General features: G+C 40.7%; 1 protein-coding gene across 3 annotated transcripts in view; it reads right to left on the reverse strand.

The window, feature by feature from the left end:
- Nucleotides 1-18,020, reverse strand: part of LCLAT1 (lysocardiolipin acyltransferase 1) — a 204,780-nt gene extending 186,760 nt beyond the window's left edge. For all 3 annotated transcript variants that reach the window (XM_059943653.1, XM_059943652.1, XM_059943654.1), the window contains exon 1: nt 17,811-18,020. The gene's annotated coding sequence lies outside the window, so the exon portion shown is untranslated. The remainder of the gene's footprint in view (nt 1-17,810) is intronic.
- Nucleotides 18,021-27,930: the final 9,910 nt, after the last annotated feature.

Raw genomic sequence — 27,930 nt, forward strand, 5'->3', positions numbered from 1 at the left:
GTCCATGGTTCTTTCCTCCTCAGAAAAGGCCTCAGAAAAAGAAAGTTACTGATATTTATAAACATCTATTACAAACCAAGAAAGAAATTAACACATTAAAAAGCATTTTTAATTTTAAAAGGCTCAATCTGGGGAAAGTTTGTTTTCCTGCAAGCCAATATTAAAAAGTGAAGCCTTAGAAGTAGATGCAATTGTCAACTGCAACAGTTCAGGGAGTAAAACCCTGTATTCAATAAGCTCTGAAGGTCCTGTGTCCTTTTCTCCCCTTTTCCATAAATGCTTTCTGTATATTCCTGACCACGTAAGGACCAAATTATTACCGTGCAAAAATTTCTTCTGTTCTCAATTTTGAGACAACTTCCCATAAACTGGCAAAAAATTTTAAATTAGCCTATTTAAAATTGAGCAATTTTAACTCCATTTAGAAAAATTTTAAAGATTTAAAAGAAAAATAAGGGCATTTTAAAAAAAAACTACAGCTAACATCATACTCAGTGGTGGAAGAATGAAAGTTGTCCCCCTAAGATAAACTACAGATTTAATGCAATCTCTTTTGAAATTCCAATAGCCTGTTTTGCAGAAATGGAAAAGCTGATCCTCAGATTCATATGGAATTGCAAGGAGTCCCAAGTAGTCAAACAGTGATAAAAAAGAACAAAGTTGGAAGACTCACACTTCCCAACTTCAAAACTTACCACAAAGGTTACAGAAATCAAAACAGTATGGTACTGGCATAAGAAAAGACATGCAGATCAATGGAATAAAAGTGAGAGTCCAGAAATATACCCATACATCTATGGCCAACTGATTTTTGACAAGGGTGCCAAGACCATTCAATGGGGAAAGAACAGTCTGAAACAAATGGTACTAGAACAGCTGGATATCCATATGCAAAAGAATGAACTGACCTCTGTATTATACCACAGACAGAAATTAACTCAAAAAGGATCAATGACCTAAAGGTAAGAGCTGAAACTATAAAACTCTTAGAAGAAAACATATGGGTAAATCTTCACAACCTTAGATTTGGCAATGGATTCTTAGATATGACACTAAAACCACAACAAAAGACAAAAAACAAAATGAGTTGGACTAGATCAAAATTTAAAACTTCTGTACATCAAAGAACACTATCAAGAAAGTGAAAAAACAACCCACATAATGGGAGAAAACTTTTGCAAATCAAGGGTCTATTATCCAGAATATTAAAGAACTCTTACAACTCAACAACAAAATGACAAACAACTTTTTTAAGTGAGCAAAGGACTTAAACAGACATTTCTCCAAAGAAGATATACAGACAGTCAATAAGCATGTGAAAAAATGCTCAATGTCATTATCATTAGGGAAACACAAATCAACGCCACAATGAGATACCACTACATACCCAAGAAGAATGGCTATAATTTTAAAAATGGAAAATAACAAGTATTGGTGAAGATGCAGAAAATCTGGAAGCCTCATACACTGCTGATGAGAATGTAATATGGTGCAGCTGATGTGGGAAAACAGGTTGGCAATTCCTCAAAGAGTTAAACATAGATTTACTTTATTATCCAGCATTTTCACTCCTAGGTATATACCCAGAAGAACTGGAGCTAGGTACTCAAATACTTGTTCACTAATGTTTATAACAGCACTATTTACCATAGCCAAAAGGTAGAAACTACCTAAATGCCCTTCAATGGATGAATGGGTAAACAAACTGCAGTATTATACCTACATACAAGGGAATATTACTCAGCCTTAAAAAGGAATGAAGAAAAAAAAGGGAAGGGGGCTTCCCTGGTGGCACAGTGGTTAAGAATCTGCCTGCCAATGCAGGGGACACAGGTTCGAGCCCTGGTCCGGGAAGATCCCACATGCTGCGGAGCAACTAAGCCCGTGAGCCACAACTACTGGGCCTGCGTGTCTAGAGCCTGTGAGCCACCAACTACTGAGCCTGCGCATCTGGAGCCCGTGCTCTGCAACAAGAGAAGCCACGACAATGAGAAGCCAGCACACAGCGATGAAGAGTAGCCCCCGCTTGCTGCAACTAGAGAAAGCCCTCGCACAGAAACGAAGACCCAACACAGCCAAAAATAAATAAATAAGTAAATAAATTTTTTAAAAAAAGGAATGAAGTACTGATACATGCTACAACATGGATGAACCTTGATAACAGTATGCTAAGTAAAAGAAGCAAGACACAAAAGGTCACATATTTATATATATATTTATATAAAATATCCAGAAAAGGTAACTCATAGAGACAGAAAGCTGATTGGTGGTTGCCAGGGTCTGGGGAGAAAAAGGTAGTAACAGGGTTTCCTTTTGGGGTGATGAAGTGTTTTGGAACTAGACAGAGGAAGTAGTGGCACAACAATGTGAATGTACTAAATGCCACTGATTTGTTCACTTTAAAATGGTTAATTTTATGATTTGTGAATTTCATCTCAATTTTTTTTAAATAGATAGAAACCAAATGTCATAGCCTAACTTTTTTTCAAGTATCCATAGTGGAAATTATTTACAAAAATCAGTTGTCTGTTAAGCCACAATGGCAATCTCAATTAATTTACAGGGCATATTTTCTGATTATAATACAACAAAACAAATAATTAATGAATTCAAAACAAAGAATCCTAATACTGTAAATTTTTAAACTCTTAAATAATGTTGCATTAATTTTTTAAAAATTAAAGGATAAACAAGACTTGTAGTTCTCAAATTTGGTGTGCACTCAGATTACGTGGGGAGCTTGTTTAAAATACAGAAGCTTAAGCCCTACATCCAGAGATTCTCATTTAATAGGTCAAGAGTGGAGTTAGAGCATCTATACTTTTAATAAGCCCTCCACCAAAGTTTAAAAACAGTAACAGAATATTAAGGAAAAAATTTAAAGATGTTGCATATCAAAAGCTATGGGGGCTTCCCTGGTGGCGCAGTGGTTGAGAATCTGCCTGCCAATGCAGGGGACACGGGTTCGAGCCCTGGTCTGGGAAGATCCCACATGCCGTGGAGCAACTAGGCCCGTGAGCCACAGTTACTGAGCCTGCGCGTCTGGAGCCTGTGCTCCGCAACAAGAGAGGCCGCGATAATGAGAGGCCCGCGCACCGCGATGAAGAGTGGCCTCCACTTGCCACAACTAGAGAAAGCCCTCGCACAGAAACGAAGACCCAACACAGCCATAAATAAATAAATAAATAAAATAAATAAACCCAAAGTTTAAAAAAAAAAAAAAAGGAAGCTGAAATATTTTTTTAAAAAAAAAAGCTATGGAATTCATACAAAGCTGTACTCATATACACTGTCTAAAATAATAATACTTAAGAGAACATAAACTAAGCAGCCAATTTAAGATTTTAAAATAAAGATATTATTAAAGAAAACAGGAAAACAGAAATATGAATGAAAATAAAACTACATGATTAGGAAACTAAAAAAGCAGAACTTTAAAATGAGTGTGGTTAGAGTCCTGAAAATTCTAACAAAACAAAAAATTCTCAAAGAGACAAACATAGAATTGGGAAAAGAGATTAATCATCTTCTTTAAAAAAAAAAAACATAGAAACATAAAACAAGGAAAATAAATTTTTCAGAAAACTCTGGAAAAATAGATTTTCTAATAACTAAATCTACACATGGTTAGTTCATCAAAAATATAAGAAATTACTTGTCAATGAAAAAGTCATAAGTTCAATTATGGCATTAGTTATAATCTGCTACTTGGTTGAAAAAAAATTAGAACTTGTAAAGTGAGGAAAATTTTAACAAAATGCTATGAACTTGAAATTCTTTCCACTGCAGAAAAAAAAAAATTGTATCAAACATTCAAACTGGTTAATAAGTACCCAGTAACTATCACACAGCTTCACTAGTAAGAGAAACAGATTTTATTCTCTGCAATCCAAAAGCAAATCTGAAAAGAGCTTCATGATATAAACGATTCTAAATTATTCTACTTTTCAGGTTTAAAAAAAAACAGTCAAAATACATCACCATCAACTTTACAAATACCACTGAGGTTAAATTTTCTTTTTTATTTTACAGTCACTTTGTAGCCTATTTAACTTTAATTACTCTGTTACTCAATCATGGGAACAAATAAATGACGGTCATTAACAAAGAGAAGCCAAGAGCCAAGTGTTATTACCAATAATTAATATAAGGGTAAATAAAATGAAATGTTCTTAGTTTAATAAAGGGGAGAGAGCTAATGCTCTCCTCTCCTTAGGTGACATATTTCCCCCCCTATGGCTGCTATAACAGATTACTTGGTGGCTTAGAACACCGTAATAAATTTATTCTTTCACAGTTCTAGAGGCAAAAAGTCTGAAATCAGTATTAGTAGGCCAATACTGAAATCAAGGTGTCAAGCCACACTCCCTTCAGAGGCTTTAGGGGAGAATCCATTCTTTGCCTCCTCCAGCTTCTGATGGTGCCAGAATTCCTTGACTTGTGGCCACATCACTCTAATCTCTGCCTCCATGGTGGGTCACCTTGCCTCCTCCTCTTCTCTGTGTGTACCATCTCCTCTGTCTCCCTCTTAAAAGGGTATATTTGATTGCATTTAGGATACAACCAGATAGTCCAGGGTAACTGCCCCAGCTCAAGACCTCCAATTTAATCACATCTGCAAAGACCCTTTTGGCCATATTAGGTTACCAGAGATCAGGACTTGGATCTCTTTTGGAAAGCTATTTTCAGCCTACCACAGTGTGTCTCCTTAAAAACATACACTAAACCCTTTAGTCAGGAATTAGGTAATCTTAGTCTCCAGATTTCACAATGCAAAGTCACAGGTCTTCTGACTCTCATAACGATAAACACATACCTCTGAAATTAACTCAGGAATCTATCACCAGATGTACAGGAGACTATCACAGGGGACATCCATTTGTCTCTCAAAAATATAAAAGAAACATTAAATCTCTATTTTACTGTAAAGAGGAATGAAATTCTACTCAAATTTTGTAGTCTCTCCTGAACTATCTACATGCATGTTATCTCACATGCATATCCAATATATCGAGTTTTTTCTCCCTTCTACATTGGTAAAGAGGGGTCTTTTTGTTGGCAGGATTTTCTTATTTCCCCAACAAACTTTATAGAATTGGGTAATAATAGACTAAGTTTTTAAATGAATTTGAAATGGACTACTTTCCAAAAGCAGCAAAATTTACTTTTATTGTCTAAATTTTTCCAACACATAATTTCAAGGCCCACCAGCCCTTGAACTCCTTCAGAATCAAGCAGTTTTCATTCCATAAAATCAAAATTCCAAATGAATTAAAGAGTTATATGTAAAATATGAAAGCATTAAGAATTAGAATAAAATATAGCAATAGAAAAAATGAGCAAAGAAAACAGTCACATATGAAACACTAAAAAAACAAAGAAATCAAATTAAAGCAATGTAATATCACGTTTCCAACTACTACCCTTCCATATTTGACAAGGATAATATTGGGTTGGCCAAAAAGTTCATTCCGGTTATTCTGTAACATCTTACGGAAAAACCTGAACGAAGTTTTTGGCCACTCCAATACCTAGCAAAAGTGAGGGTATGGGGACACAGGGACTCTTAAACATACTATTACTGAGAATATAAACTGATAGAGACCTTCTAAAAAGCAATTCAGCATAGCTGGCAAGATTTAAAAGGCGAGTAGATTTTTACCCAATAATTCTTCTTCTAATCATCTATCCTACAAAAATACTCATCAAAGTGACAAAAAAAATTGATGTATAAAAATGCCCACTGGCCAAAGCAATCTTGAGAAAGAAAAACAGAACTGGACGAATCAGGCGCCCTAACTTCAGACTATACTACAAAGCTACAGTAATCAAAACGGTATGGTACTGGCACAAAAACAGAAATATAGATCAACGGAACAGAACAGAAAGCCCAGAAATAAACTCAAAAAATTACAGTCAATTAATCTACAACAAAGGAAGCAAGACTATACAATGGGGAAGAGACAGTCTCTTCAATAAGTGATGCTCAGAAAACTGGATAGCTACATGTAAAAGAATGAAATTACATTTTCTCACACCATATACAAAAATAAACTCAAAATGGATTAAAAAACTAAACATTAAGACTGGAAACCATAAAATGCCTAGAAGAAAACATAGGCAGAACACTCTCTGACCTAAATCATAGCAACATTTTTTTGGATCTGTCTCCTCAGGCAAAGGAAACAAAAGCAAAAATAAACAAAAGGGACCTAATTAAACTTAAAACCTTTTGCACAAAGAAAACCACCAACGAAACAAACAGACAACCTACTGAATGGGAGAAAATATTTGCAAGTGATAAGACTGATAAGGGGTTAATATCCAAATATATAAACAGCTCATAAAACTCAATATCAAAAAACAAACAACCCGATTAAAAAATGGGCAGAAGACCTAAACAGACATTTTTCCAAAGACATACAGATGGCTAACAAGCACCTGAAAAGGGACTCAACATGGTTAATCATCAGAGAAATGCAAGTCAAAACCACAATGAGATATCACATCACACCTGTCAGAATGACTATCATCAAAAAGAACACAAATAACAAATGTTGGCAAGGACGCAGAGAAAACGGAAACATAGTACACTGCTAGTGGGAATGCAAACTGGTGCAGCCACTATAGAAAACAGTATGGAGGTTCCTCAAAAAACGAAAAGTAGAAATACAATACAATCCAGAAATTGCACTCCTGGGTATCTACCCAAGAAAAAAAAACCAAAACCACTAATTTGAATAGATATATGCACCCCTATGTTTACTGCAGTATTATACACAATAGCTAAGATATAGAAGCAATCTAAGTGTCCATCAACAGATGAATGGATAAGGAAGATGTGGTGTGTATTTTACATATATATATACACACACACACACACACACACACACACATATATATATATATAAAATAATATATAATGGAGTATTGAGCAGCCCTAAAAAAGAATGAAATTTTGCCATTTGCAACAACATGGATGGACCTGGAGAGTATTATGCTTAGTGAAATAAGTCAGAGAAAGATAAATACTGTATGTTATCACTTACATGTGGAATCTAAAAAGTGAAACGAATGAATATAACAAAACAAACTTACAGATGTAGAGAACACACTACTGATTACCAATGGGGAGAGGGAAGGGAGGTGGGACAAGATAGGGGTAGGGGATTAAGAGATTAAGAGATATAAACTATTGTGTATAAAATAAATAAGCTACAAGGATATATTGTACAGCACAGGGAATAGAGCCAATATTTTATAATAACTTCCTAACTTCCTTCCTTCCTCCCTCCCTCCCACCTACCTACTTCCCTCCCTCCCTTCCTTTCTTTCTTCATTTATTTTTGGCCACGCTGCCCGGCATGTAGGATCTTAGTTCCCTGACCAGGGATCGAACCCGTGCTCCCTGCAGTGGAAGCGCAGAGTCTTGACCACTGGACCACTGGGAAGTCCCTATAGCAACTTTAAATGGCATATAATCTATAAAAGTATTGAATCACTATGGTGTACATCTGAAACTAATACTGTAAACCAATGATATTTCAATTAAATAAATAAATAAAAATTTACATGCTCACTGAAATTCTACTTGTATGTGAAAATTAGAAGTAGTATAAATGCCCATCAATAGAGAAATAGCTAAATGATGGTATATGTCTACAATGGAATTCAACGTAGCTGGTGAAAAATGAAATACAACAATATAATAAGCTGTCATTTAGAAAGCTAGCCATGAAGCATTAAGTGAAAAAAGCACTTAAAATAAAATAAGTAAATTATTCTGTTTTTACTAAAGGGAAAAAAAATAACAAACATATATATTGTAATAGGTTTACATATTAATAGAAGCTATATTTTCCATAAAATCTTATGACATGGGAAAATCCTTATAAAATTAACTGAAAAGAGTAGAACTACAAAATTGTATATGCAACTATATAAACAAAACCAGTGCAATATTAATAAACAAGGGTGACTGATTACCTGAGGAACGTCATTTTGATCTGTTCTTTATACATTTTTTATTTTCCAAAATGCATGTTATTTACAAAATCACAATAAAAATTAAAGTTTTGTTTCGTTTTTATTTTTTTTAATTCATTGATGTACTGTTCTTTTTTTTTTTTTTTTAATATTTATTTATTTATTTGGCTGCGCCAGGTCTTAGTTGCAGCACTCTGGATCTTTGTTGCGGCATGCGGGCTCTTAGTTGAGGCACGCAGGATCTAGTTCCCTGACCAGGGATCGAACCCAGGCCCCCTGCGTTGGGAGCGCAGAGTCTTAACCACTGGACCACCAGGAAAGTCCCTTGTTTTGTTTTTAAATGGGAGCCCAGATGACCAAAAAACTGTTATACTTTAGCGAGTCAGGAATGATTCAAACCCTACAGAATACAGGAGACTGAGTATAAAATGACATAGTGAGTTCAGGTACAAAAGAAGACCTTTAAAAATACATATTTACCAAAACTTGCCCAATATAAAGAATGCTATCTCCTTCAGACTGATTACTTGAAATACTATATTTATTCTGATGTTGCATTACTAAAAGTAATGTTAACCAACATGATCACCCAACCTTATCACCTAGGTAGGTCCTAAAATAGTTTTGGGGTCATTTCAAACAACTCTAGTTTCAAAGAACAGAGACCTAGCACAAATTCAGTTAGTTAAAACATTATGCTGCAGCTTTTGAAGACATGTTTTGAGACAGGAAATAGACCCTGGCCTTCGGAAAAGGTTCCCTCCACATAAACTATTCACTGCCATCAACACCACCTTTCCATACATGTCCAACAACCTCCTCCATTCCTTTCACTCATGAGCTTCCTCACTACAAGGGTCCTCTCCCCAGATGTGATAATTATCAAAACCCTACCACCTTGGTAAGACCAAGCTCCAAATACATCTGCTCCATGAAGCTGCTGCTTTTTTGAACTCCAAAAACATTTCAATATCTATACTGCTCATTGATCAGCATGTGCTATTTTTATACCGACAGTCTTTTAATATATTCTGACTTCCCAATTATAGTTTATAAGGAACTGGAAGATATGTCTTCCATCTCCAGTGCAGTTCACTGGAGATACACATTGAGTGGTGGCCCATCCAAGAAACACAATAGGTGTTTGTTTGCTTTGCTTCTATATAAAGATTGGGACAGTATTATTATTAGTTTGGGCTTGACGTACTGTGGTGAGCCTTGAATCGCTGCCTAAGAAGTGTGCGTTTTATCCTGCAATAATCTAGAGTTGAAAGTTCTTAAGCTCCAAAATGATGTGATAAAAGCGTGTTCTAGCAAAAGTACTCCTTAGTCCACAGTTGCCAGATTTGGGGGAGACAGTAACATCTAAAGCAAGGAAGGAAGTCAGCTGGGCATAAAGGGTTAAAAGTCAGAAAGCACTGGGTTCTCTAACACCTCCAGCTCTTGGCAAGTTATATGACTTCTTAAAAGCTTCCTTTTCTTTATCTATAAAACAAGGATGAGAAAACCAGAGCCTACCTAGCTGTAGTAAGTATTACAGAAAATCACAATGACAGTAAGTGCTACAGTGGGATTCAAGCACATCACAGTTCAAGCTGTTAAAAGGATAATTCAAACAAACAAAAAGATAACACTGTGTCTCCCATACAAATATAAAATGAACACCTGTCTATGATTTTATGTAACTCATTAATTAATTATGGACTAAATAAGATGTTTCATCTGGTTCAAAAGTGAATCCAAAGAACACAAACATACAGGCAATCAGGAATGGTGAAATGCATTTGCTTAATAGATCCAAAACCTGCTTCCCCCACAAAAGAGGAAAAGAAATCAACAGTACCTCCAACCAACAAAATTAATTTCCATGTCTAAGGACAAGAGTAATTTGCACTGCTGTGAGTTATTCACAACTCACAACATTATAAAATAAATCAAAAAATAATAAAAGCTGTAGATCCCATAGATTAGATCTCCAGGAAATGTGCTTTAGACCACCTAGTTTCCAATGAAGACACCCCATGATCCTTTTTGTACATTTCAAGACTTTCACAAATTTTCCTTACATAGTTCTTAACCACCATGAACATTGCCTTTTTCTTCTTTTAGAAAAAAATCCACAGCTTCAAGATCTCTGACAACCATTAGAAAAACTGAGTTAGTCCCCTCCATAAAACTAATCTTTCACTACAATAAATTGTTTTCTTCACATAGTAAACCAGAAATTTAGAATTATTATGCATTTATATATAAATGCAGAAATAAATTAATTCATTGGATTGTCAAGCTTCTTAAGAGACCTAAAACTAACGAGGGTTTGGTTTTACTGAACAATGACAAGGAGAATTACTCTCCGGAGAAAAAAAGACATAGTTAAATTGTCCCTTCCAAGTAACTGACCCAAAATTAACTTAAGTGTCTAACTGGCCAATATACGCATCTTAATTTCCACCCTATGTTTTCTTCCATAAAAAAAATCAATCCCAGTCCAACTACCACTCCAGTAAAATCAAGTAGATGTCCTGCTCCTACTGCTCCAGCTAAGTGCAACTAAAAACCCTGGACATCATATATGAAACAAACAAAAGACTCTGAAGGTGGGACTTCCCCGGCGGTCCAGCGGCTAAGGCTCCGCACTCCCAATGTACGGGGCCTGGGTTCGATTCCTGGTCAGGGAACTAGATCCCACATGCATGCCGCAAAAAAGAGTTCACAGGCCGCAACTAAAGATCCCACATGCCGCAACTGAAGAACCCACCTGCCGCAACGAAGATCAAAGATCCCGCGTGCCACAACTAAGACCCGAGCAGCCAAATAAATAATTAAAAAAAAAAAAAAAAAGACTCTGAGCGTGGAGAGAAGGCACACTAGCTAGGGAGGCACCTTGGGACCCGTCGAACAACATGGTAGTGAGTTCTCTGGGTTTTCCTTTTGCCTCATATATATCACGTGGACACAGACCTGAAGCAGCCAGTAATCCAGAAATACCAATGGGGGTTGACAAAAAAGTTCCTGCTCTTTCAGAAAACCAAGAAAAGAGCAGCAGAGCAAAACAAAAGACTTGCAGACAATAACTACTGGCACTCCAGCCAAAACCACAGAAAAAACTGTGGCTCATCCCCACCCACAACAAGATAAGCCAAGTAGGGAGCCTGAACTTTCCCTCTCACCAGGTTGTCCTGTTGTGCCTCAACATTACAGGTTACCCCCCCTTACTCCCTCCCCTTACCCCCCACCCTCACTCCTGCAGGGATGATATCAAAGGCAGAACTTTCTTCCCTTGCCAGGTAGGTGTAAGACTCCCCCTTGCCCTGCCTCAGTGTCTATGAAGACCACCTGGAGAGCCTGGACTTCTACTGCCATGACAGTAACGAGGCTCCCCTTCTCATCTCCACCAGGATGGTATGAGGCAAGGCCTAGTAGAGAGTCAGGACTTTCTCTGCCCTCCAGGGGTAAGAAGGCCATCCCCTCCCAGTGGTGTCGTACAGGCCATGTGGAGAACAGCAAGAAGGCACAGTAGTATCAGTGAAGGCCTAGAGAGGAGCTGAAACTTCCACCTCTGCCCAGCAGCAGTGAGGAGCCCTGCTTCGTGTGTCAATGGACCAATTCCTTGAAAGCACACAACTCACCCAAAATGAAACAGATAATTTGAATAGTCCTGTGACTATTAAGGAAATTAAACTCGTAATTTAAAACCTCATGAAAAAGAAATCTCCTGGCTAAGATTGTTTCATGAGAGAATTCTACCAAATGTTTAAAGAAAAATGAACACAATCTCTTCTGGAAAACACAAGAATAAGGAGCATTTCCCAATTTACTTTATGAAGCTAGTACTTCCCTGATGCAAAAACCAGGAAAAGACAGTACAAAAGAAAAAAACTATAGACCAATACATGAATGTAGGCACAAAAATCCTTAGTTGAATATTCAAGAATCAATGTAACCCACAATATTAACAAACTGATAAAATACATATTCACACGATCATACCAATCTATATAGAAAAAATTATCTGATAAAAAGCAATCCTGTTCATGAGTAAAACTCTCAGGAAAAAAAAAAAAGGGAATACAGGGAAACTTCCTCAATTAGATAACAAGCAACTATAAAAAAAAAAATACAGCAAACATCATTACACCTAATGCTAGAAGAAAAAATGAACAATGCATTGCCCCTATTATTGAGAACAACAATGTCCACTCTCACCACTCTTACACAACACAGTACTGAAAATTCTAGTCAATACAAGAAGGCAAGAAAAGGAAATAAAAGCCATACAGAAAGAAGAAATAAACCTGTCCCTATTTGCAAATGACATGATGGTTTCCATAGACAATCCCAAGAAATCTATCCAAAAACCTCCTCCTAATATGTGAGTTCAGTAAGGGTGCAGATACAAGATAAATACACCAAAGAAAAAAAGCAACTGCAAACTGCATTTCAATGGAAAAGACAACCTACGGAACAGAAGAAAACTTCTGCAAATCATATATATGATAAGGGCTTATAACAAGAATATATACAGAACTTCTATAACTCAGTAGTAAAAAGACAAATAACCCAATTAAAAAATGGACAATGGATCTGAATAGACATGTCTCCAAAGAAAATATACTAATGCCTGATAACCACATGAAAAGATGCTTGACATCATCTGCCATCAAGGAAATGCAAATCAAAACCACAATATCACCTCACACTCAGGAGAATGTTTTATTATAACGTCTCTAGAATGGCTATAATCAAAAAGATAATAACAAGTGTTGGGGGAAGATGGAGAAATATGGGAACCCCCATATGCTGCAATGAGATTGTAAAATGGTACAGCCTGGAAAAGTCTGATGGTTCCTCAAAAAATTATACCATATTACCCATAAAATTCAACTCCTAGTTATATACCAAAAAAAAAAAAAAAAAATTACAACATACATCTGCACAGAAAACTTGTACATGAATGTCCATCAACTGATGAGTAGATAAATAAAATGTGGCATATCCACACAATGGAGTATTATTCGGCCATAAAAAGGAATTAAGTACTGTTACATGCTACAACAGGGATAAACATTTAAAACATTATGCTAAGTGAAAGAAGCCAGTCACAAAAGACCACATATTATATGAGTCTACTTAAAGGAAATGTCCAGAACAGGCAGAAAGTAGATTAGTACTTGCCTAAGTCAAAGGTGGGAGGATGAGGGGACATGAGGTGTCACTGTTAATGGATACAGGGTTTCTTTTTGAGGTGATAAAAATGTTCTGAAATTAATTGTGGTAATGGTTGTACAACTCAATGAATATAGTATTAAAAATCACTGACTACCAGATCCACAGCTGACTTCTTTCTTGAAACTGACAAGCTGATTCTAAAATTCATAAAGACTTACAAGGGACCCAGAATAGACAACCCAATTTTGAAAAAGAAGAACAAAGTAGGAGGACTCATACTTCCTGTTTTCAAAACTTACCACAGGGCTTCCCTGGTGGCGCAGTGGTTAAGAATCCGCCTGCCAATGCAGGGGACATGGGTTCAATCCCTGGCCTGGGAAGATCCCACATGCCGCGGAGCAACTAAGCCCGTGTGCCACAACTAATGAGCCTGTGCTCTAGAGACTGTGACTCTCCATTGACTAATAACATTGAACACCTTTCTATATGCGTACTGGCCATACAGAGATCCTCTTTTACAAAGTGCCAATTCAAAACTTTCGTGCATTTTTAAATTAAATTGTCTTTTTCTTATTAATTTTACACAATACACATACATTCTGGATGTGAGTCCTTGGTCAGAGAGATGAATTGAGAATTTCTTCTTCCAGTCTGTATTTTGCCCTTCATTCTCTTCATGGTGTCTTTAGGTGGAGAGAAATTCTCAATTTTAACGAAGTCAAATTTATCAATCATTGTTACAGTCATTGCTTTAAGTCTTTTTTAAGAAATCTGTGCCTACTCTACTCAGTAGTTCTTTGATTTGTGCTTATGGGTTGAATGGTTCTCGACCTTGCTCTGAATTCATGAATTCCTGCATGTTTGTAAGGTTTACAATTTCACCTTGCAGTCGATTTGAAATGCATTCATGTTATGTTGTCGGTGATAGACAACTTTAGTGTTATGAATGTTTGAGCAGAAATCAGTTTTACAACTAGAGGATTCATCTGTGACTACTTCCATAATATAATGACTTCTGTACAAATACATTAAAAACATAATGTTAAAAAAGTGAGAAAAACCCTCTAACACCTGTTATTCTAACATTTTACCCCAAACATACCTTAGATGATTCTTCCCACTCCCTTTGAGGGGCTTTCCTCCAATGGGCCACTTTATACTAGACCCTACAGACTTTGATGATATAATTAAGTGTTCTGTAGTCTCAGAAATCAGAAGCCTAGAGGCTTCTGTTAAGCCAGGTTCTATTACACCTTATTTGACCCAACAACCTCAGAGGGTTTACAATTCTCCAGAAAACCAGTAACAAAGAACTCCTTGCTCCATCCTTTTTCCTAAATTAATTAGCAGAATCTCCTTTCTCCAACCATAGTTACCAAAAAACCAAAACGAACAAATATAACAGCTTAGTCTTCTCTTTACTAGCTCAGCAGGTGCTCCCCTCCCCCACCCAGTTATTCTTCACACCCAGCCAATCTTCCAGTCTGCCTTCCAAATGTGTGGTGGACTCTGAACTTTGCTGTCACAGTTAATGCCCTGCTTCACTCCCTCACCATCTCTGGTCTGGAGTATGGGAACTGCCCTTGACTGGTCTCTTCCTTACATTTTGTCTTTGACCCTGTCACCAACAAAGTCCCCTCTCCAGAACATAAAGTTGATCATGTTACTCATCTGATTAAGATCCTCCTATAGGTCCCACTGCCCACAGGATAAAGTCACTCTCTTAGTTGAGAATTCACAATCTGGCCCTAACCTTTCCTGGCTTCTTTCTTAGCAACTCCTGCAAAATTCTGGCCTGACACCTGGGCACCCATGCCCTCTTACTCATCCTAATTTTGCACTGCTTCCTCCTTTGGCTAGAAGTCCCTTCTCCCTTTATCCTGCAATCAGCTCCTTCCTTTCTTGCACAGGACGACCCCAGCAGAAGCAACTGTTCCCTAGTATGTGTTCCTGCAGCTCTCTGTACCCACCACAACTATACTTGAGTCCTTATCACCTGCATTAGTGAATCACTTATTTGATTTTCTCACTCAGGATCAGGAATTAATCTTTACATCCCAAGGACTTGGCAGGGCAATTCCATGAAGGTTCAATGACAGAATGAATGTCCCAGACACTTTTATTCATGTCACCTTCTTTCTATAAATAGACACTAGAAAAATTAGTACAAATATGTCAAAACAATGAACCTAACACAAGTTGTCTCTTAAAAGTCACCCAGCAAAGTATTCTTTTAAAGAGTTTAATAAAAAACTAAAACCTTCCTCAATTATAGATTTGTGCTTCCTGTTAGAAATTAGTAACGACTCTTTGCTTTAAAATACTTTTAGGGACTTCCTTGGTGGCACAGTGGTTAAGAATCCGCCTGCCAATGCAGGGGACACGGGTTCTCTCCCTGGTCCGGGAAGATCCCACACGCCGAGGAGCAACTAAGCCCGTGAGCCGCAACTACTGAGCCTGCACTCTAGAGCCTGCGAGCCACAACTACTGAAGGCCGTGCGTCTAGAGCCTGTGCTCCGCAACAAGAGAAGCCACCACAATGAGAAGCCCACACACTGCAACGTAGAGTAGCCCCCCCTCACCACAACTAGAGAAAGCCCACGCGCAGCAACAGACCCAACGCAGCCAAAAATAAATAAATTAAATAAATTAATTTTAAAAAAATACTTTTAAAAATAATGGGCGTCAAAGGTGGGATGAATATACCACTTAACCAAAGTAACTGTAGTCATCACCATATAAATCACTACTGGATGCCAAGGGAATGAATCACAGTTATCATTTATACAACTAAAAGACCACAAACAAAATAACTTCATTGAAAGTCTGTTCATATATATCACCTTTACACATAACACATCTGCATGATACAGGAAAATGGTATGCATGGTGGTTAAGAACATACTCTGGCATCATAATGCTAGTCTTGCAATTTGGGGAAAATAACTTAAAACTTCAATGTGCCTCAGCTTCCTCAAGTGTAAAACAAAGATGATAGACAATGTTGCTGGGTGAGTGAGCCCTTATAAGGCTCTTGGAACAGTGCCTGAGGAGTAAATGCATAGTAATAAATGTCAACTGTCAACACAGTGCTTTTAACTTTTTTAAGCCCTTTTACATATACTTTTTTTTTTTTTTCACAACAGCACAGTGAGATTGCTTGGAGAAATCACTTTGTCCATTTCAGAGATAAAGTACTGATAAGAGAGATCATATGATTTCCCTAAGATATTTTAAGTGGCAGAGCAAGAACTAGAAACTACACCTAACCCCAGCCCCAGACTAAACTGACTAAATCTCCACAGATGCAGTGTGGAAGAAAGATCCTTTTGGGTTTTCCCCATTGTTTACCCTTGGTTGTCAGCAACAGCCAGACTAAGCACCTGGTGGGAAGAAATGGACCACCATTCGCTCAAATTAAAAGGTAAGAGAAGCCTCATTTTCACAGTGCCTGATGCATAGCAAGCAGTCCAAAGACAACTACTGATAACAAACAAAAAGTGCCACTGTGCTTTCTCAATAACAGAACAAGGCACTCCACAAAATTAAGACTGCTACCAAAAACAAAAGTCACTTAATTCACCTATCTGTCACATCAAAGTACAATGTAGCAATAGGAACTTAAAAAAAAAAAAGGAAAAAAAAAGTTTAATGAATCTTTTTCTTTTACTCTCAAAAACATAACAGTTTTGCAAAAAGGGCTTTCATCAAGACAGTTTTTTGAAAACTAACCCAACTAGTTATATTTCATGACAGGTCTTTGCTCAAATAAGGGACCTACATGAATGGACAAAATTTCATTACTGTTAACACCTTCACCTATACTTATCTTCATTACATTCCTGGGCTTCAACTGAATGTCAATCCTCAGTCTTAACATGCAGCCAAGTGCACATGGAATAGAGTTAATGAACCTCGAAGGCAGAGGCAATGCTCCCGGGGAACCCACCGGAACCAAGGAAATACAAGGAAGCAAAACGTCTCTCCAACAGCTAAGCGCCCGAACTTTTTATTTCTTCTCTTCAAATGGACAACTAGGAGCTCAGATTCACCTTGACGATCGGACTTGACATCAGCCCCTGACTAGGGCCTACCTTTCCTTTCGTGGCACTGCCACTCTGGCACCTACAGGCAGGCGCCTGGAGGATACACAAATAAGCCAGATCCAGCCCTTTCCCTCCACAGCTCATGTCCAAGCCTCGCACGTGGCGGCCACTTGGGACCTTTGGCACATCTGATTTAACAGTGGCAGGAGCCTGGACTGTGTTCGCAGCGGTGCAGCTCCCGGATCCGCCCGGGTCTGGAGCAGGAAGGTCTTGGTGCTCTTCTGTAAACACCTATCATATACCTGGCCCTCCTCCTCCCGCGGCCACGCCGACCCGGCCCGAGCCGCCCCGCAGCCCCCGACGCCTCCGCTAGCCTCCGGGAGTCGCTTCCCCGCGCCTCCTCTCACCTGAGCCGGCGGCGCCGCCACCCGCGTGGTGACCCCAATTCCCCGTCAAGTAACCATTACAGGGGGCCGCAGCCCAGGGAGGCCCGCGGCTCGGGTGGAAGAGCCCATGGGGCTGCTCCCCCTCCGCCGACCCAGGATCCCCCGGCCGCCGCCGCCATTTTCCCCGTGCCGTAAACCCCACCTGACGGTTCCAGCCTCTCACCTGTGACCAGCAGAGGACCACGCGCGACGCCGTGGGGAGCGCGTGGGCGAACTGGGGAATCCCTGGGGGTCACAACCTCCGTGCAGAACCCGCCGCTAATTCATCCCGAAGCGGGAGGCTTCGGGCCAGTCGCCCTTGTAATGCGTCCCGGCAGGCTCCATCCTGATTGGCTGCGAGCGCCTTGAGGCAGCGGCGTCCCCGGCTGCGTGAGAAGCCCGGGTTCCCGGAGCCCCGCCCCTGCTCCCCCGCCTGGGGCTCCCCGGGTGCGCGACACTGAGGTCTCCCTTAAAGTGACCACGCTCATTTCCGGCCCGCCTCCAGGAGAGAAGGGACCCACAGAGCGAGGGGGTGTCGGGGCGAGTAGCAATAAGAAATGGGGAATGCCGGAGAGCATTGTCCCAGGGAACCTAATGGTCCCTCGAACCCCTGGAGTTTCAAAGTGACAATAGAAATCTGGGGAGTTTAATTTACAAACTGTGGACTAACAAGAAATGCACAACCTAAAAATTGAGAATTATGTTTTACTGGACGAACATACTGAGGACTTAAGCCTAAAAGGCAGCCTCTCAGATCGCTCTGAGGGACTATGCTGAAGAGGTAAGGAAGGAGCCAGGATATTTAGGAGCTTTTGCAACAAAAACCAGGTAGTCGGAACTTTAAAAGGTTACTGTTCATTAAAAACCAGACATCTCAAGTTAATGAAGTTAGCACTTTTCTACCTATGGGAAGATGCAAGAGTCTGGGCTCATCAAAATCATTCCTTTGAAATGCACCTTAACTGTCTAGGGCCAGTATCCTGTTTTTTTTCCATCCTGAACTCCCTCAGGGTGCACAGTGCGGGGGAGGGGCGGCAACTGTGTTGGCTGATGGCTTGATGGCCACAACATCCTTTGTTTATTGAAATGGCTGGTGATATTCTTTGTCCACAAAGCCTAACCTACAGGGGCAAATCAGTAGTAGAACCAGTTCTAGAACTCAGGTTCCGCACGCGCAGCACCAAGCTCTCCCTAGCATGCAGCTTCCCCAGTCCTAGGGAAACTTTCCCTCCTCTGAGCATCCGCAGTACTTTCATGATAACCCTCATAAAAGGCGGTCAGCACTTTCTACTGTGGGACGTCTGTCCCCTAACCTACTAAACTCTAAAGCTCCATAATGGTGGGGCTGTGATTAAACCTTTTTTCATTTCCTACACGATGCCTTCCTCCTGCGAGTCTTCAACAAAGATTCACTGAATTAAAATCCTAAAAAGAATAAACATAGCCACCCATCACACACTTAGCCACTTTACGTATGTTTATGTGTTTTATTCATTTATTCAACAAGGCACAGAAGGGGATGAATTTTTTTTCAAAGTACAAGATTCCTGTCCTCATATATTTGTAGTGTAACAATAATGAACATCTAGGTTTGGGATGCATAGCTTCAGTAGAGCTAAATTATATTCCATGGGCATTCCCTGGTGGTCCAATGTTTAGGACTTGGCACTCTCACTGCTTGGGCCTGGGTTCAATCCCCGGTCAGGGAACGAAGGTCCTGAAAGCCATGCGTCGCAGCCAAAAAAAAAAAAAAAATATATATATATATATATATATATATACTCCAGAGCTCTCTGTGAATCAAAAGTTCCCTTGTTCTTTTTCTAAATCAGCTTCACAGACTCTCCAATTTTGTTCAGAAATATTGAAATATTTTAAGATATGCTGAAATTGTGTTAGAAAATGAAGATAAACAACAGAAGGAAACACCAATACAAAAGCCAACTCTGTCAACTACCCCTGTGACCTTAGGCCTCGTTTTTTATCTGTAAAGTAAGATCACTAATATAAAAGTTCTCTAAATTCTTTTCTTCCCCCCCCCAACCCCTACAAGTTTTTAACTTTCTTGATGTCAGAGGCCAGTGGGAAAACCCTGAAGGCATTGGAGACGGGTTTTGAAAGAAGGGATTATATAATAGTTTATCTTTGCATCTCTGCAACTCCTAAAACAAACAGTGCCAACTGAGGAAGAGAACACGACACATTTGAACACAGCAGATGTTGAATAAAGTTTAACTGACTTGATGAATCATCCTGGTTTCTTCTCTATTTCACTTTCCTAGCCTTAGGCTTTTTTGGAGGGTGGAGTGGTATGGTAGAACCTGAAGGAAAGGGTCAAAACTATGGAGTCTGAAGGTATTAGTTCTTTTTCACCCAAACTACTTCTGACACCCACCACATGTGTGGCTTCTCCACACCAAGCAGTTCTCCAGTTCTCTGTGGACACCAACTAGGTGTCCTGCAATGTAACTCAGTTTTGACACTAACTGCTTGGAATTAATGCAGACCCCACAGGTTAAGGGCTTAGTTCCACAAAACTGCTCCCCACTTCAGACACCAATAGAAAGTCTCGGTCTCAGAACTTCCCTGGTGGTCCAGTGGTTAAGACTCCACACTTCCACTGCAGGGTGCGCGGGTTCGATCCCTGGTCGGGGAAGCAAGATCCCACATGCTGTGCGGTGTGACCAAAAAAAGGAAAAAGAGAGAGAAAGTCTGGGCCTTGGGTACTTCTGACAAACTGGCTGTAAATCGGGGCATCCCACAATGCCCTGCTCAGGGTCCAATTTGCTAGAACAGATCACAGAACTCAGGAGAACGCTTTACTTACATTTACTGGTTTATTATAAAGGATACAACTCAGGAACAGTCAAATGGAAGAGATACGTAGGGCAAGGTATGGGTTTCGGAGAGGGTACTCAGAGCTTTCATTCCCCCTCTGGGTGTGTCACCCTCCCAGCACCTCGCTGATTACACCAACCAGGAAACTCTCAGAACCCTGTTGTCAGTGTTTTTTATGGAGATTTCATTACCTAGGCATGATTGATTAAATCACTGACCACTAATGATTAACTCAACCCCCTCCCTGGAGGTTGAAGGGTGGAGTTGAAAGTTTGAACCCTCCAATCTCAGGGTTGGTCTCTCTGACATCCAGCCTCCATGCTCCCAGAATCAACTCACTAGCATAAACACAGGTTCAGAGAGTCTTGTTATAAATACCAAAAGACCCTCCTATCCCCCTTTGAAACAGAGCAGGACCCTATGGTCCTTCGCCACCCATGTCCTCCACCCGCCTTTTGTCTGTAGAAAAATTTTAGCCAAAGAATAAGTTTAATCAGAAAAGTGGGAAACTGCTGAAACAAAGGAAAACAGTCAAAGGAGACCAAATAATAATAGTTCAGTCATTAAGCAAAGTCAAGGACCTTTAGTTCCTTCTCAAGGGCTAGAGATAATATTCTGAGCCATAACCTGTGAGCTGTCTGATACTGAAAGCCCCACCAGATGGAAGAAGTTAACTACATGATGACCAGACTGTAGCCATGACATAAGCTGCCACAATTCTGAGAACTGGCCTCAAGGAAGTGGGAACAAACCGACCCTGGAACTAAAGATTAATTGTACTTAAAACAATCAAGATGACTCTGGTCAGACCACCATGACCAATTTCAGGATGACTGTCAGAGCTGACTGTGCTGTTTCTGCATGTGGCCCCCTGCCTCTGTCCATAAAAGCTCTTGCCCCCTGATTGTTGGGCGGGGGAGGTGGGGGGGGGAGAGTTGGCCTTTGGACAGGTGCCTGCCCCACCCCCTGCTGTTGCTGGAGTCCAAAATAAAGCAAACTTTCCTTTCCACCAACCTTGCCTCTTTATTGGCTTTTGAGTGGTGAGCAGCCGGACCCCACTTTCGGTTACACCTTCACTCAACAAAATACTACAAGGATTTTAGTATTTTGATGCCCTTAATCCTAACTCTTCTGCCAAGCTGTGTTGAATGTTCTTTGGGGATCATTAGCATATGATACAAAGATTCTCACAATTTATGTTCACTCCCTTAGGTCTCTACCCCAGGTTTTCCTGTCTGCAGTCTTCCAAGCTTCCTCCTTCCAGACCCCCTGACAAGCCAGCTAAGCCATTTGCCACTGCCAGTGTCCATGTATATCCTTCTCTTGAGCCAATTCTCTCCCACACAAAATAGATGACCAGTAACACAGGCCTAAACCCTGCCCATTGGGATAATTACTCTCACCTTCAGGACGTCTGCAGTGAAGCAGTAATCCATTTTCCTCTTGTATCCACAAACCAAACCTATCAATCTTCAACGAAGCTCAGGCTTTTCCACCTCCATCCTCTGGTCAAGAGAACTCCCCACAGATTAAGGAAGAGGTGTGGGTACAACAGTGGTAGGAGAAATGGGATCTGGGCCATCCATTCATAGAGTTTATGTGTGTCCTCTGAACCTGCTCAAACTCATTCCCAATGCACCACTTCCATTTGAAAAGACTGTTGCTAGGCCTGCCCACACTTATGAGGTGGTGGGCCTGCTATTATCCAATTCATGATGGGCAGTTTGGGTTGCATGGTCACTTGATGCTCCATGAGATGTTCAGCTTCTATTAGGGCTCAGTAGCATGCCAGGAGATGCTTTTCTTTTTTTTTTTTTTGGCCACACTGCATGGCTTGCAGGATCTTAGTGCATGGATCAGGGATTGAACCTGGACCATGGTAGTGAAAGTGCTGAGTCCTAACCACTGGACTGCCAGGGAATTCCCTGGAGATGCTTTTCAGATGTGTATGTTTCTCTCCCACAGTTGGCGTGGCCATTCTCCAGAACCATATTGGGCCGCACTGTGACTCTTCTTTTGGGTCTTGCCAGAGACTCCACTTGGCCTTTTCTCTACCACAGATACTTCTAGTATCATGAGATGTATCAGGTGATAGAGCCCAAATGGCAGGACTGCTTGTTCTGAGGCTGGACCTGCTACTGAGTCCTTTATGGATCTGAGCCCTACTTAAAACTAGCCACCTTCCACCTCAACCTGAAGAGATCTACCAAGCATTCTTTCTTAGTGACAGAAGGTAGAAGGTACTGTAAGTTGTCCTTTACTTGGGAGGAAATGTCCTTGCATGCCTTAGACCATTGGTCTACTTCACCATCCACATAAGTGCTGTGCTTTATATAATAGTATTGTACCAAGGTTATTTTCTTAGTTTTGATATATGTTCTGTGCTTATATAAGATGTTAACATAAGGGCAAGCTGGGTAAAGTACCTGCAGAAAATCTCAGTTTTCTTCTTGCGTCTCTCCTATCAATCTAAAATTATCTCAAAATGCTAAAAGTAATAATTGGCATTTAAAATTTTCATCAACGTAGCAGGCTTCTGAATTTTTATGGGATTTATTCACCCTCTGGAAAGCATGCGTCTCATCAAGACATCCAGATTACTTGCATTTATTGCTCATCGGGGCCAAGTAACATGATATTTCACCGTGATAGACTAATGTGATGTTCTGTGGAATGGCCAGATGGTCCGGGTCCCTTTGGAATATATTATGACAGAAAACAGGAAAGTAAACATAGCCTTGGAGCAAGACTGTAAAAGTAGAATGTTTTCTGTCCTATGTAAATGTTATCTTCCCCTGGATGTGATACTGTTTTGGTTTACTATCTTCATTGGGGCAGGGAAGATGCAGTTCCAGGGGCTTTACTTGGCTTTTCCTACTACAACAGCTCTTCCTCTACAGACCAAGGAGCAATGTGAGGATTCTGTCAACTGCTAAGTACATCCATTCCAATCATACATTTGGGAATCAAGGAAACAACCACCAGGTTGGTAAGCAGAGCCTGTGGACCCACTCAGAGACAGAACTGAAGACTCCATTTATTATCTGACTCCAATATGCCCCTCCTCTAACAGGAGGGCCTGATGGTGCTTTGGACCCCTGGGTATCCCCATCAACTTAGACCCTGTATCCAACATCCCTCAAATATCAGATTATCCCTCTTTTCCCAGTCTGTGGTTATCCAAGGAAACAACCATAAATCACTTTGGAGAAGGACTGAAAAAAATCTGTATACACTTGCCCTGGCGTTCCAGGTTCTTCCTCATAGACACCCAGTCTCTCCTTTGGTCCATGCATTCTAGGTTTGAGAACAGGCTCTGGTCTTTAAATCAGGCAAGTTATTATGACTTTCTATTGGAGTGATGTTGACCCCAGTCTTCTACTATTAATCTCTTCTTGTTATGTATTAAGCAGTACCCTTTCTGGCTGCCCATCTATCTTGTCCCTAGAAATACATGTTCTACTAGACATTGCCATAGGTCAGGTCAGTCCCCCTGGCTGCCGCTTCAACCTTACTATCCATTATGGTAATAAGTTCACCATTGCTTCTCATAGTTGTCTCTGCTATTCTAGAATCCTGTCATCTCCACTGCTGCTAGAAGATCCTGTTGTGTGACAGCATGAGTCCTGGTCTGCAGAGGACAAACTCCACTGAGCTGCTCAGTGATGCTGGTGCCCCTTCCAGACATTTGCTATCATCTTGATAGTCATCCCGGCCCTCCTGAAGAACAGTCAGCTGAAAGGTTTCTAGTCTTGTTTGGTCGACACATTTTAGCATGCTTGCTTCTTGGAGCTTTTTGATTCCTACATCCACATTCTGCCATGACGGTTCTGACATCTCTGCTTTTTTTTTTGGCCGCACTGTGCGGTATGCGGGATCTTACTTCCCCTACCAGGGATCAAACCTGAGCTCCCTGCAGTGGAAGCATGGAATCTTAACCATTGGACCACCAGGGAAGTCCCAAGGCATCTCTGCTTTATTTAATGTGGTCATTGCTTTTTCCCAACTTCCAAGAACCATGCCAGCAGTATATTAGAACTGGGTCCCAGAGCTCTTGCCATGTTATTGAACACTATGTGATGGGAATGTGCCTCTTATTGGCAAATTCCCCTAAACAAGCTTTATATTCTCTGTCTCCTTAATCCAGTACCTCAGGTTCCACACATAGGCAGAATCTCCCTGCTGTGAGCCAGCACCTGCAGCCCCTGTGGCATTTAATCCTTTCTCTCTTTTATAGCCCCCGAACTTCCCCCGTCAGGTCAAGGTGAGACTTGACCCATTTTAAGTAAGGGTTGCCTCTTTCTTCCAACAAGGCAGACAGACCCACTTCTGCAGCCCCAGATGGTTCAGGGAATTGAGGGTTCAAGATTCTCAAGTGCATCGACTCAGATATCCCAACCCCAAGTCTCAAGGGGTTTTTTTTTTTTCCAGCTTTATTGAGATATAATTGACATATAACATTGTGTAAGTTTAAGGTGTACAATGTGATGATTTGATATACATATATATTGCAAAATGATGACCACAGGAAAGTTAGTTGGCCCATCTATCACCTCACATAGTTATCTTTGTGTGTGTGTGGTAAGAATTTTTAAAAATCTACCCTCTTAGCAACTTTCAAGTATACAGTACAGTACTGTTAACTATAGTCACCAGGCTGTATATTAGATCCCCGAAGCTTATTTATCTTATAACTGGAAGCTTGTACCCTCTCACCACCTTCACCTGTTTTCCCCACTCCACTCCTCCCCCAACCTCTGGCAACCACCAATCTACTCTCTGTTTTTATGAGTTGGATTATTTTAGATTTCACGTATAAGTGAGATCATACAATATTTGTCTTTCTCTGTCTTGCTTATTTTACATAGCATTATGCCCTCATCTATGTTGTTGCAAGTGGCAGGATTCCTTCTTTTTATGGCTGGATAATATTCCATTTTATATATGTATATATGACAGTTTCTTTATCCATTCATCTGTTAGTGGACACTTAGGTTGTTTCCATATCTTGGCTATTGTAAATAATGCTGCAATGAACATGGGGGTACAGATATACCTTTGAGATAACGGTTTCATTTCCTTTGGATATATAACCAGAAGTGGGATTGCTGGATCATATGGTAGTTCTATTTTTAATCTTTTGAGGAATCTCCTACTGTTTTCCGTAGCGGCTGCACCAGTTTACATTCCCACCAACAATGCACCAGGGCTCCCTTTCCTTCACAACCTGGCCAGCACTTGTTATCTCTTGTCTTCTCAGGGTTCTGCTTCTTTCCTATCAAGGCCCTGACCTTGACACTGGAGGTTTACCTAGGCAGAGAAGGCAGCCTTCTCTGAAGGTCTGCCACTCTTAACAGCTAAGCCCTAAGTCTGATCTTCAGCTCTGGGTGTCCTCTGGCTGCAGATGATGAGAATCTTTTTAGATGCTTCTATAAGAACCCTTCAGACTCTCACACATTGCTTGCTTAGCAATAGTCACCCAATTCCACAATCCTTATAGATACTAATTTGCTCCATACCTCTCAGACCCCAGAGACGCTACATCAGCTAGAGCATCTTTTTTCACCTGCATCCTTTCCTGGTTCACCAGAAGTAATCTGCCACACCACAGCATATCAGGAACAATCAGTATTCCACCTGTAACTAGTGACGGATGGATCCTCATGACATCCTCCCATCAAATGATTTATTTTCAGAATCCCACGTTTGGAGTCTTTTTCCTAGAACCAACTCCCTTAAGGAGGCTTCCTAGAAGCAGCACCTAAAGCAAGGACCCTTGTATAGATCATTCTTTGAAGAAGTGCTCTCAAGAGAAGAGGAGTAATAAAAGCAGGGTACAGGGCACAAGAGAAAAATTAAGTAAGAATATGGTCTCAGCGGGAGAATAGCTTCAGCCTGATCTCACAGAAGCTCTGGAGCATGAATTATACCACAGGGTTATTCAACCTTGAGACAGGGGGTCCGGGCTCTTATTTTCCTATATCAGTCAGTTATTGACTGCAGGCTGCCTAAGGGTTGGGGTGCATAACCAGCTGGGTAAGGCAGCTCCTATTTGGCTGAGGGGAATCCCTGGAGCCAGGGGGAAGCTGTGAGCCATTAGCTGCCAGTACTCACAGCAGCAGGGAGACGAGTGCCCCATCTGAGTGGGGCACCAATGGCATCCACTGTAGACACAACATAAATACTAAGTAAATGTTAGTTTCTTTGGAACTTCCCTGGCGGTCCAGTGGTTAAGATTCAGCACTTCCACTGCAGGGGTCACGGGTTCGGTCCCTGGTCGGGGAACTAAGAGCTCACATACCACGCGGTGTGGCAAAAAAAAAAAAAAGAATACATATATGATTGTACATGTCTAGACTATCTGGGAAGGCTCTGCAAGAAACCACTGCTGTAGTTGCCTCTGGGAAGAGAAACTGGACACCAGTAAACTGACACATCAATGTATTCCCTTTAGTACTGACTGCATTTTAGCCAGATGTACGTGTTACCATTTTAATTTGGGGGGAAAAAAAATGAAAAGCCCCTTTGATGTGCCTATGAGCCTAAGAGATGGGGTTAACCTACTCTGCTGCCCAGAAAGGTAATTTCCCCACAAGTTCCTGAATCCTCCCTGACTTCTACAACAGAGTATCACAGCTGATGGATTTCTTAACCTCATGAGCCATCAACTTAACAATCACATTTAATAGGGCACTCTCTGCAGTGCTCAGGAAGGCACTGTGACAATCAGGGAGCCCCAAGTCCTTGTTCTTATTGCAATTTTATTATTATTGGGGTACTCTTTATGCCTGTGTAATGGTTTCCTCCTCTTCAAAATGTGACAGTAATAAGGTGAAACATGGACTCAATAACAGACCCCAGAAAAGAGCCAAGTGAGCTGCTGCCAAGAACACTGGGATGACGTTCTTCTGTGGTAACGAGTGGAAGGAACAGGCAGCCCAGAGCTGGCAGAGGCCACAGATGCTTAACTGGAGGCCTAGAGCTACTTGTTTCTTCTAGCCCACAGTTTCCCTATGGCCGAGACTTAGCATACTCTTTGTTACCCAGTGATATTCTGGAATTCAAAGGTATTTGAAATCAAAGGTTTTGATTTCCTGAGAAGGCAGCCAAGTCCTTGGTAGTTCAGGAGTCTTGGTGCTAGAATGAGTAGCTTAGAAGTGACAGTTTTACATTAACACAAACCAGTGGTGGAACTGAATTCTGATTATTCTCTTTTTGCTCTTCTAACTGCCCCCCCCCCCACTCCCACATACACACACACATTTTATGCTGATTTGTCCAACTTGCATCTCCTGGCTCCCTGACCCTTTGTCTCTGGCAGAGTTCAGCCAAGGGGAGGTACTGGAAGGAGTCTGCAGGGTGGACTGAGAAAGAGACCAAGGTGTTGTTCCCTTGACTCCCTCCCTGTGGGATTAGAGGGTGGCAGTGGCTTCATACTCCACCTAAGGCCATAGCTCCTCTCATAC

Source organism: Balaenoptera ricei, chromosome 13, assembly GCF_028023285.1.
Source record: "Balaenoptera ricei isolate mBalRic1 chromosome 13, mBalRic1.hap2, whole genome shotgun sequence".
In the NCBI taxonomy this organism is placed as follows: domain Eukaryota; kingdom Metazoa; phylum Chordata; class Mammalia; order Artiodactyla; family Balaenopteridae; genus Balaenoptera; species Balaenoptera ricei.